This window comes from Chrysochloris asiatica, unplaced genomic scaffold (genome assembly GCF_000296735.1).
Source record: "Chrysochloris asiatica unplaced genomic scaffold, ChrAsi1.0 scaffold00203, whole genome shotgun sequence".
In the NCBI taxonomy this organism is placed as follows: Eukaryota; Metazoa; Chordata; class Mammalia; order Afrosoricida; family Chrysochloridae; genus Chrysochloris; species Chrysochloris asiatica.
Window position 1 is genome coordinate 2,736,877 of NW_006408721.1, and position 13,041 is coordinate 2,749,917.

The window sequence follows — 13,041 nt, forward strand, 5'->3', positions numbered from 1 at the left end:
ACGGAGAAGAGCCGAGAGCGGGACCCTACCCAGAGAAACAGTGAGTTCTGAGATAGAGGCAGTGATGATGACGTGGTGGAGTGATGAAGTGGCTGGGGACTTTGGATCCAGGAAGCGAGAGGAACTGTGTACTGAAGACTGGGGGTGGGAGGAGTGTAGGGGCCGGGTTTATAGGGTATACCCTTTGGTCGGTTAATGATGCATGGAGGGGTTTGGAACCATGGCAATGAAACGATATACAGTGGAATGAATGTAAAACTAAAGTTCTTTCATGTAAACTATCATATAATTCACAATAAAACATGAAAAAAAAAAAAAAAATCAAACTCACTGCTATCAACTCATAACCACCCTGTATAGGGTTTTCAAGACTGTATATCTTTTGGGAGCAGAAAGTCTCATCTTTCTCCCTCAGAGTGGTTGATGGATTTGAACTGCTAACCTTGCAGTTAGCAGTTCAGTGCTTATCCTACAGTGCCACACTAGGGTTTCACTGGTTTTGCTTCTCCTGAGAACCTAGTCTAAGACATCATCCTTATTCCTTTCTTCCAGGCTGACTGCTATCAACTCTTTCCTTTGATCTGTGTGCCAATCCTGGCTATGTTTGTTGGTTGGTTTGGTTTTGCAGAATTGTCTTCAAGTTCTTTGTTAATTTATAGAATCAAACTGTCCAAATAGTCTGCCAGATCTTCAACCCACCAATAGCATCAGATGGAATTCCCCGGGTGGTTACAGTCATGGAGCAAATCTCCCTGCAATAATGCAGTGCTTGGTCTGGCACAGGAAGACACCTTCCTGTTCACAATCACACCTCAATTTTCCAGGTTAGTACGTTCCTGCCAAAACCTGACCCTTTCTTTTTTTAAAAAAACAATTTTTTTTTTCTTTCGACAGAAGCAACACATTTCCATTGCAGAAACACTGGAAAACACAGATAACCAAAGGAAAGAAGAAAGCTTGTCAGTATCCCACACCCCCTAGAGAGTTTTTCAAACAAACAGCATGTTCCGGAGGTAGCCTTCTCTCCAAGTGATCTGAACTAGCTTTGACTTTTTCAACAGGAAGTCATGATGGAATCTTTTTTATTTTTATAAAGCTCCCTATATTTATAAAGTTTCTGAATAGGTTTATTATTTGACAAGCCTTTCTAAGGGTCTTTATTAAATAGTGAACTTTGTGACCATCCAGGAGTTTAAGGAAAGGGCAGAGTTTGAGAATTTGCTGTTTCAAGTAACTTTCTTTTTTACAAACATGAAGCAGAACCTACTCCTCTTAATTTGGGCTGGCATATACAATTTCATCTTATTTTGTAAATAAAGTGGAGCCAGCTTTTCTGAAATATAGGGTTGGGGAAAATATGCACAGTTTCATGCTTGTGGGTTTACTAATGCTCATTATAGAAACCACTTGAAAATGTTTCAAAATTGGGTTGTTTCCAAGACATCTGATGGGTACAATGTTAGGGTTAGGGCTACAATCATCTAGAGGAGGAGATTCACTTCAAGTTCCTGTGGGTGATCTGTGTTTAGGATCAGTGCTAACCTCATCATTGTTGTTGTTGTTGTGAAGTGCCGTTGAGTCGGTTCTGACCCATAATGACCCTGTATAGGGTTTCCAAGGAGCAGCTGGTGAACTCAAACCACTGACCTTGCAGTTCAACTGGCTTTGCAGTCTGGCACATTAACCCACAGCACCACATGAGGACTCGAAGCTCATCATTAGGAACTAGGTATTACATCAGAGGGTGGTGACTTCCCTGTCTGCTCACAGTGCCTATCCCCACCTCCATGATTTCTCTGTTGTATCTACACAGTGCGTGGGTTGTAAAAATTCAGCTGTCCATGAATAAGGTTAATTCCTATTAAAAAGGGCAAGTGAACGAGGAGGAAGTGCCAGTAGCTTATAGACCACTCATCCAATGTACAGATAACCCATGCTTGCCCTTTAATGTTATGCATATTGCCCTCATCTTGAAACAATTCAACCAAACCCTTATTGTGGTTGTTGCTAAACGCTGTCCAGTTCATTCCAACTCATAGTGACCCTGTATAGGGTTTCCAAGAAGCAACTGATGGGTTTGGACTGCCAGCCTTGTGGTTAGCAGTCCAGTGCTGACTCTACAGTGCCACGCCAGGATTTAACTATACCCTACTCACAACAAATTCCCCCTCACTTGCTGCATGGGCAACTTTTAAATCATTGAAAAGGTACTGAAATTGAACTGACTCGATAGCACTTAACAACAACAAAGTAAAGCTAGATAAGAACCATGTGCACTTGTTCTGATTTACCTACAAATTTGACTTATAGACACACTTAGGAACTAATCTCGTTCATGTGTAACCTGGCGACTGTACACAAACAATAGAGGTTAAGAACATTGGCTGTGGGAGTTAGACTGTTTGAATTTGAAACCCAGCTCCACCCACACCAATAAGGTGATCTTAGGCAGGATCCTTCACTTCTTTTCCTTCATGGATATGGTGCCACCTACTTCATAGCATTATGAATGTTAAATGAATAATGGATTGAGAATTTAGTGAACTGCACTATGGAGTGTCAGTGCTTTTCTTTTGGAAGGGAAGGTGTACAGAATGCAGGGGTTGGGAGCTGTGAAACACCTCATTGCTTGCCTGTGTACTCCATGTTTCCAGGCTTCTGACTGCCTGTGATGTATGGTTAGATTCTATCTGTCTCAGATTGACTCTATTTGAGCAGGAGGGTTTATCTTTCAGTCAAGTAACCGTTTAGTATACTTGAACTTTTAGAATAGTTCAAGATTTAGACAAAAATTGAGAAAACAGTGTAGAGTATTACCATATGCTCTATATGCAGTTTCCTCTTAACTTCCTACATAGTTGTTGTTAAGTTGGTTCTGACTCATAGCTATCCTGTATAGGATTTCCAAGGAACAGTTGGGTTTGCATCACTGACTTGGCATTAGCAGTCCAACGCTTATCTTACAGCCCCATATCAGGGTTCCAACTTTTTACATTAAGGGAGTATATTTATCACACTATTAATGAACCAATATTGCATATCAGTATTAACTAAAGTATTAACTTCGGTCCATACTAATTTCCTTTTTCTATTCCAGGATCTCACCTAAGATTCTAATTACATTTAGTGACCATATCTCCTTCGGCTTCTCTTGGCTGACCATTTCCAGTCTTGCTTTGTTTGATGGCTTTCACAGTTTGAGGAGGACTGTCCTCTTACTGTTACTGAGGAGGTCAGGTATTGTTTAGAATATCCCACCATTGATATTTGTCTGATGTTTTTCTCATTAGATTGGAGTTATGGTTGTTGTTCAGTACTGTTGAGTTGATTCTGATCCATAGCGACCCTGTATAGGGTTTCCAAGGAGCAGCTGGTGAGCTTGAACTGCCTACTTTGCAGTTCAAATGGCTTTTCAGTCTGGTGCATTAATCCACAACGCCACATCAAGAGTATATACTGACACAAAAATGGTAGTATGATTGACTACTACACAAATAAGCAAGTTGTTCGCTGGGAAGCCATCAAGGCAAGCAATCAAGTTCCTTCAGGATAAACCCCCTTCTATGACTGAAACTCAAAGGGAACACATGAGCAGGCATGTAAGCTTTCTGGCAACCACATTGGTCTACTGGTGAGTGGAAGAGGGGAAGAGGCAGCAATAAAGAAGTGGGCTGAGTTCAACCACATCCCATAGACTCCCACTGACCTGGAGATGAGACAGAGAAGAGGAAGGATTGGTTGGTCCAAAGTATGGTGAGACATGGGGACACCTGAACCCATGGACAAGGACATAGCCACAGAGGGTTAGAGCTGAGAGTGAAGCATCCAGCTCATATGAAGTGAAGGGAGATACACAAGAACACCCAAACTCACAGATAGTACCCATTTAACCTAACCTCTATGATTTGATAGTCAAAACTTGACTAGAGGAAGATAAAAAAAGACAATTTTTGATAAAGGAAATGAGGGTAAATTGCTACAATTTGATGAACTTGACCTATATACTCATGGATGTAGTCGTTCAAAATACCAACAGAGAGGGAAAGAGTTTTCACATCAAGTATCAATGCTATCCTCTCTGTATACAGGGTAGATATGGACAGGCAACTTAGACACTGGCTACTTAAAATGAGGGGGTAATAAACGCACAAAGTGACTGACTTATAAGTTTTCAAGAGGGAGTTTAGTTTAAGAGTGAGTGGAGGAAGGCAGGGTCCACTGAATAGTTTTCATCTTGTCTAGATGGGTCTGGTTAAAAGAGATGGGGATAAGATTCTTATAATTCAATAGCGAGTAATTGTTATCATGGGATAATTGCAACTGTCACAATTGTAAAGGTAGAAGTTTTGTAACAAAAATAGGGGAGTAGTTAATCTTACTGTTCAGAAACAGAGGACACTAGGGCCATCAAGGGAGAAGAGCACAAGCAGAATGTGGGACCCTATCCAGAGAGTGTGGAACCCTATCCAGAGAAGCAGGGACACTAGAGATGGAGGTAGAGATGGGGACATGGAGAGAGGGAGCAGCTGAGGACTCTAGATTCATGGAAAGAGAGGGGCTGAGAGCTGATGGTCAAGAGGCAGACTTGTAGAATGTTCCCGTTAGTGGTTTAAATTTAAATTATTATATATGCCTGAGTGTTGGGGGGGAAAAAAAAAAAAAACTAAAATAAATGGAGAGAAATACTGTTAACTGATGGTACATGGAGGGGATTATAATCATTGTAATGAAACAAAGTAAATGATTTGTTGAATGTAAAACTGATGATCTGCCCTGTAAACTTTCATTCAATTCATACACACACACAAAAAGAGTATATACTGCCAACATTACTTACTGATGTTGGCCTCGATCACCAGATGAGATATTGTTTGTCAAGTTTCTCCTCTGTAAAGTTACACTATTTCCCCCTCCCTTCCCATGTTGGAAGCAAGATACTATGCATTAGCCACATGTGGCTTTCTGCTCCCTCAAAGATTTGAAGCCTCAGAAACCCTATGCAGAGTCACTATGAATCGGAACCAACTCCAAGGCATTTAACAACAACAAAGTAGAGAGTTATGTTTCTTTCCCTTGAGGGCTGAATAGCTACATAATTTATCTGGAATTCTGCACATATGATTTGTCTCTTCTCCCCAAGTATTTTTTTACATCTTACCTTTGCTTGAATTAACTATATATTTTTACAAATCACCATTGAAAAATAGTCAAAAAACCAATTCTGCCGCTTCAAATTGATGTCCTTAAAGCTCACCACTTTCTGTGGAGTAGTAGAGGAAGATCCCAAACCAATCCTGTAAACATTTCTAATCTGTAATAGTGTATATATTCCAACCATGGCCCCTTCCCCATTTATATAGTCCCACCTTGGACAGTAATGAATTGATCTTCCACCAATCCTTACTTTGTGACAAATTTCCTTTGTTTTCTGTTCTATAATTAACAACGTGGCCATGAATCCTCTGGATACCATATGGCTTCATGCTGATGGTCTTCCACATCCAGATGTCTTTGTCCTGTTTAAGACTTAGTAAGTGTTTTCTATAAAATAAAATAAAAGTAAACTCAGCACTTTCAGTGATTATTAATTTTGGGGGTATTCCTAAACTGGGCATGGAGGACATAGTCTGAAAGATTTCTAAAAGCTGATACAGGCTTCCAGATGAGAGTCACAGCAGCATCCTGGAATTTGCAATTCCTTGCTAACCTTATATAGAAAGGCCTGAAAAGAAATAGGGAATTAAATAAAAACAGTGGGATGGTCAAAACCAATATGAATGAATAGCTGTGAGCCAAATAGAAAAGCATCCGTTGGCAAGTTTAAACTGGCTACTTTCAGCTCATCTTGAAAATGTGTGTTCAGTGTTCCAGGTCATTAGGTTCCCCAGTAGGAAGGAATCCTGCCTCTCTTCAAGATGTGTGCCACAGAGAGGCTATCTAAAACACCTAACACTTAGATTCTTCCAGTATTAACATGCTCTGAAAAACACCAAATGATTTGAGAATAAATTCCACGGTTTAGCATTAGAATAATTTGAATCGGTTGCTGGGCAGCTGAAACCCCATTTGAACTTTTCCATAGACCGACTCCTTGTAAAACTAGAAGTATGTGTTTGATGCTGTTCATGTTAAATAAAATGGAAAGGGGGATGGTGTTGTTGGGTCAGCATTCAGTGAAACCTTTGGGAGCAGGAATTCCAAGGGACTGCCTTGTTTTGCTGGGTCTCACAAGTTTCCCACTTTTGACAGGGTTGCAGTCTTACCATTTTTCTGTCATTTCTGATAGTGGAAAATATTTAAATTTTCCTTCTCTGACATGTTTTTGACTTACATAAGTTCCAGTTTTTGCAGGTTTTACTGTAAAAGGATTCTATATCTGTTTGGTGAGATCAAACTTCAGTCACCATTGCCTTCATCTATTAGGATGTTATATTTTTATATATATCTTAAAGTAATTCAAAATTTGCTTATTTTTGCATATTACTCCAAAGTTTATATCAAGACAAAAAGACCTGTACTGTGCCCAACCCTTTCCTTTCACACCCCCTTGGGTCAGGCCCAGCCCTGGATGGAGCATTCCATGGCTCTGACACATCTCTTTAGAAACCCACCCCCTGCCAGGTATATCCTGTCCCATTGTGCTTTCACACACTTCTGAGGACAGGCCTTCATTTGGGCTGTTCTCTCAGGCCATTAAAACGAGTGGAAAGAGATTAGGCACTTGTACAGCTTGAGTGGAGTAGTAATGGCGGTAAAGAGTTTAAAAAAGAATTACCAGAGCCTCCTTATTTCCTCACTGAACTGTTAATGCAATGAGTGAAGAACTGTCTTGGTTATATAACAAGTTCAGGAAAGATGTTGGGATTGAATATGGTTTCTGGCAAACCAAACTCCTACTGATACTTTTTCTAAAGTATGGCAGTTCACTTTCTAAACTAGAGTAGTCATACCTTCGTTTAACAACTTGTTGTTGTTAAGTGCTGTCGAGTTGATTCCGACCCATAGCGGCTCTGTATAGGATTTCCAAGGAGTGACTGGTGAGCTTGAACCGTCGACCTTGCGATTCAAACAACTTTGCAGTCTGGCACATTAACCCACAGCACCACACCAGGTGCCCTCCTTGTCTAGAGCATGATTCTCATCTACCATTGTTCTGGAAAGTTTGGGATCTTGTTTATTCTGAACTATTATTTTTATTCTTCAGAGTTACAGTTAATGTGGAATCCTGGTGTGGCACTGTAGGATAAACACTGGACTGCAAATCACAAAGTTGGCAATTCAAATCCACTAGCTGTTCCTCAGGAACTCTATATAGAGTCACTATGAGTGGAAACCAGTTCAACAGCACTGAACAACAATAGGTAATGTAAAGAGTGTAGATCAAATGTTTGCTCATTCTATGACCTAACTTGAAATTTTTGTGTTGTTGTTGTTAAGTGCCGTCGAGTCGGTTCCGACCCATAGCGACCCTGTACAGGGTTTCCGAGGGTGTAAATCTTTACGGGAGCAGAAAGCCTCATCTTTCTCCCGCGGAGCGGCTGGTAGTTTCGAACCGCTGACCTTAAGGTTCACAGCTCGATTCGTAACCACTACGCTACCAGAGCTCCTTAACTTGAAATTTTTAGGTTGCTCTTTATCTTTTTATAAAATGATATTATTGATATGTGCTTGTATTCTTGAGATAGTTTCCTTTATTCAATGAACTCAGTGTTGAAAAAACAAAAATCTAGTCAAATTAAGAGTTCTGATGAAGGTTTTATTAATACATGGTTTCCAATTGTTTATTTCCCTGGAGAGGTACGCTTAAAAGGAGACCAATTTGCAGAATGCACATGGCAACCACAGAAAGGAAATATAGTAATCAGATAGCTGGTTTGAGTGAATCGAATATCCCTACTTAAATGAAATGATTGTCTTTACAGAAATTACTCAAGTATCCTTCATCAAGCCCAAGTATGCGTTCTACTGTTCACTTGGAGCTCAAACCCATCCTTTCTTGTTAAGAATCTTAACAGTCATGTGTTCATGTGCAGGATACAGACAGCAGGGCATCTGTGATTCAGGATGAATCATCCATGGAGTATGAGCTAACAGTGAGCATAGATTTCATTTGGGAAATAAAACTTCTGAGCAACTTATTTATCAAGATAGCTTCCAGAAGGGCAAGATTGGAAAATATCCTAAGAGAACAAAACAATGGTGGCTGAAGTTTGATCTTACCAAACAGATACGTACACTTTCTAATGAAACACACTCTACCATAGTTACTCACCTTTGCAATCACATCTTGCCATTACAAGTTATTGTACCTCCTCCATAACCAGTTGCAAGCACCAGTCTCCAATCATCACCTTTGATTTTCAAAACTCACTCTCTAGGCCTCAACTTTAATAACACCTCAGTCCAACCGGGACCTACAATCCACTGCACGTCTCCATCCCCGTCTTGTGATCACAGCCTTCCTCACCTATTTTAAACTCCATGGTCAGTCATTAAGATCCTTCTCCTACAGCCTAACTTTGAATACATGCTCATTAATCTCAGGAGGTTCTTAATGCACTTCCCCAGTGCATTGGCTTTCCTGATCTCCTAGAACACTATTCCACACTTTCTCCTTTTCCTCACACCTTTCCCTCCCTCCTCCTCTGTTGTCACTCTCTGCTGCTGACTTTATTTCCTAAGCTATTGAGAACACGGAAACACTCAGAAGAGAATCACCACCAAACACTTCTACCTACATACACCTTACCTGTTTGTTATAAGGGATGACTTTTCTGTACATTTAAGGCTAACAGGGTGGTTGATCTTTTTCTCTGCTTAACAGCACTCAAATTCTCTACTTTCTCCCCTGCACCACTGGTTTTCCTCTCTTCTGGATCGTTCTTGTCTGACTACAAACATGTTGTAGTATGTAGGTAGGCATCCCAGACAACCAACCAAACAAATATACTCTATTGAACCTGTGTTATACTCTATTTGCCCCACAACTCCACTGAAATTGCCTTTGGCAACCTCAATAACCTCCGTATCATAAATGCCAATGGCCAATGCTCAGCTCTCATACTTTTGGATGTACCTGCAGTATTTGACATACTTGCTCTTTCCTAGAACATTTTTTTCTTCATTTATAGGATATTGTGTTCTTGTGGTTTTCCTCCTATCTCACAAGCCACCCCTTCTAGTTTACTTTGCTGATTCCTCCTCCTTTTTCTGATATCTTACCATGAAAGTACCTTTGGTACTTGTTCCTCATCTGTTTTCTGTATTCATTCATTACCTTCATTTTCTCAATTAGTCTCATAGCTTTAAACACCATCTATCTGCTGATGACTTGTAAATTTACATCTTGAGGTGGCCTGCACAGCTCTCCTGAAGTCTAAGCTCACATATCCAATTGAAATCCCAATATGGATGGGTAATGAAGAGCCCCAATGCAAAGCTGAGCTCCTGATATTTTGCCTCCCTAGTGGAGTCCTGCTGTAGTGTTGTGGGTTAATGTGCTAGACTGCAAACTTGGTTTGAACCACAAGATTGGCAGTTCAAGCTCACCAGTCACTCCTTGGAAACCCTAAACAGGGTCAACATGGGTCAGAACCTACAGGGTCACCATGGATTGGAACTGACTCAACAGCACTTAACAACAACAACAACATTGGAGTGTGGCACTGTGTGTTAATTTGCTGGACTGAAAAGTTGGCTTGAACCGCACACCAGTTGCTCATCAGAAACTCTATACAGGGTCACTATGGGTCAGAACTGACTTGATGGCACATAACAGCAACAGTGGAGTCTTGGTGTGGCACTGTAGGATAAAGACTGAACCAAAATCTCGGTTTGAACAGCAAGGCTGGCGGTTCAAACCCACCAACCACTCCCTGGAAACTACACAGTATCGCTATGAGTCGGAATAGAGTCCATGGCACTTAACAACAACTACAACAATGTTTCATTCTGTTGTACATGGACTCATTATGAGTCAGAACCAACTAGACTGCATCTAACAACAACAATAAAACCCCTTTCTGTAACACTGTCACCTTGAGGAGTGGCATGTGCTTCATATGCATATGAAAGCTGAACAGTGGATAAGGAAGACTGAAGAAGAATCAAGAAGAATTGATGTCTCTGAATTCTGATGTTGGAGAATATTGAATATACTACTATGGACTACAAGAAGATCGAACAAATCTGTCTTGAAGGAAGCACAGCCAGATGCTGTTTAGAGGTGAGAATAGTGAGCCTTTGTCTCTCATACTTTGGGCATGTTCTATGGACGGACCAGTTCCTATAGGAGGACATTATGCTTGGTGAAGGAGAGCGTCAGCAATGAAGTGTGGCTGTAACAGTGGGCTTGAAGGCAACTTGTCACCCTACCTCCAGATCATAATATGAATTCCACCACGTCTCATCTTCACTGTCATCACCCTGATCCATCTGTCTTCATCTTTTGTGTAGAATTGTAACAGTCTCCTGTTGTCTCCCTGCTTTTGCCCTTGCGTTGCGTCCCTTTAGCCTACCTTAACACAACTGCCAGACTGATCCTGTAATAGCTCAAATTGCTTCACTGCTCATCACAGAAGTTCCCAATCACATTCCAATGCACTTTGAGTTAAAGCCAAAGTCCTTGAAATGGCTTCTAGGCTTCAAGGTCCTACACAATTGACCCATCCCAGCTCCCACCCCATTTATCTCACTCTCCTCCTCCTTGCCCAGCCCCAGTCACTAAGCAGGCTTCCTCCTCAAGACCCTTGCATTTCCAAGTCCCTCTGCCTGGAACATGTTTTTCTCCAGAGAGCTTCATGGTTCACGGCTCACATCCTTTATCCAAATGCTGGCCTCTCAGTGAGGCTTTCTCTGGCCATCTTGTATAAAATTACAATCTCTCCCTCTCTCCCTGCTTTATTTTCTATTTAGCATTTCCCACTATCTATCAGGAGTGACCAGTCCCTGTAGAAGGACATCATGCTTGGTAAAGTGGAGGGTCAGCGAAAAAGAGGAAAACCCTCAACAAGATGGATTGACGCAGTGGCAACAGCAATGGGCTCAAACGTAACAATTGTGAGGATGGCGCAGGACCAGGCCATGTTTCGTTCTGTTGTACATAGAGTGAGAACCGATTCAATAGCACCTAACGACAACAACATGTTTATTTTGTTTATGTGCTACATAGAAGCAGTACAGTGTGAGTGAGAGCATAGATCTGGAGTGAGACTAGCTGAGTTCAAGGCCTGGCTGTATCACTTACCAGGTACAGATAGGATCAAGTCAAGATATAATCTTTATATTTCATTTTTCTCATCTATATAATGGGAATAATAAAAATAGTTAGTACCCACTGCATCTGGTTGTTGGAGAATTAAATTACTTAATATATGTACAAAGCTTAGAATAGCACTGTACATATATTAATGTAGGATAAATGTAACATAGTTAGCTAATTCTGTTATATATAAATCATATTATTTAAATATCATACACACACACACATATATTTCATTGATGCAAGCTGCACGCGGCAGAGAGTTTTGTGTGTGGTGCTACAGGATAAGCACTGGACTGCTAACCACAATGTTAGCACTTCAAATCCACCTGCCAATTCTGGGAACCAACTCAATGGCACTTAACAACAACATATCCCATTATGTAGAACAGTAGCTCATAGAGCAATGGTTCTCAATATAGATTTGTAGAATTACAGGCCATTATAGCCAGGATGGAATGGGAGATTTCATTTCTCATACTTCAGACATGATATCAGGAGGGACCTGTCCCTGAGAAGGACATCACACTTGGTAAAGAGAGGAGGGTTGGCAAAAACCAGGAAGACTCCCAACAAGAAGGGCTGACACAGTGGCAGCAGTGATGGGCTCAAACATAGCAACAATTGTGTGGCGGGCTCAGGACTGGGCAGTGTTTCATTCGGTTGTGCATAGCGTTGCTATGAGTCAGAGTCAACCCAACAGCACCTGACACACACATACATTAACACATATAGTTTCTTAAGGAGTCCTGGTGGTAAGTCTTAGCAGCTAATCAAAAAGCCAGCTGTTTGAACCTGTCAGTTGTTCCACAGGAGAAAGATGTGACTGTGTGTTCCCATAAAGATTACAGTCCAGGAAATGTGATGGAGCAGTTTGACTCAATGACAAAAGTTTGCTTTTGGGGCATAATTTCTTAGATACTCAAAGAAAACCTACTGAAAATATGCTTCATATAATAATGCACATATAAAAACTAGAGTTCGCCTGTTATACTAACTGTTTGCTCTCATCTACTAAACAAAAGGTTAGTGGCTTGAACCCACCCAGAGGCACTATGGAAGAAAGACCTTCCTTCCATAGGAGACTGTGTCACTTGGGGTCACTGTGAGTCAGAATCGACTCCACCTAATAACAAGAGCACATTCTTATCTGATTAGTGGGAACTGTCTTGCTTTAGTCCTAAGTAGAAACTCCTCTCAGTGTTTTCTGACTAGCATATTCTTTACAGCGCCACTTAGAACATTAGGCACGCACAGGCTACTCTGGGGCTCTCAGTGAAATGGGATCCATAAATACAGGACACTATTATTTTCTGTAGGCCTCCTAGTGTGGCACTGTAGGATAAGCATTGGACTGTTAACCACAAAATCGTTGGTTCAAACCCACCAATCCCTTCTCAGAACCCCTATACAGGGTCGCTATGAGTCAGAACCAACTCCATGGCACTTAACAACAATAACAACTATTCTACCAAGGTCTCTGGGTGGGACAAATGGTTTAGCAGTTTGAACCCAACAAGTATTGCCAGCGAAGAAAGGATTGGAGATCTGCTTCCATAAATTTTACAGTTGAAGAAAATCGAAGATGCTCAATTCTAATGTGTATGATTATGTATGAAGATCAAAGAGTACAGCCTTCGGTATGGATTACATCTCAATGTAAAGAAAACAAAAATCCTCACCACTGGACCAATAAACATCATTCTTATCAACAGAGAAAAGATTGAAATTGTCAAGGACTTCATTCTTCTTGGATCAACTATCAACACTCACGGAAGCAG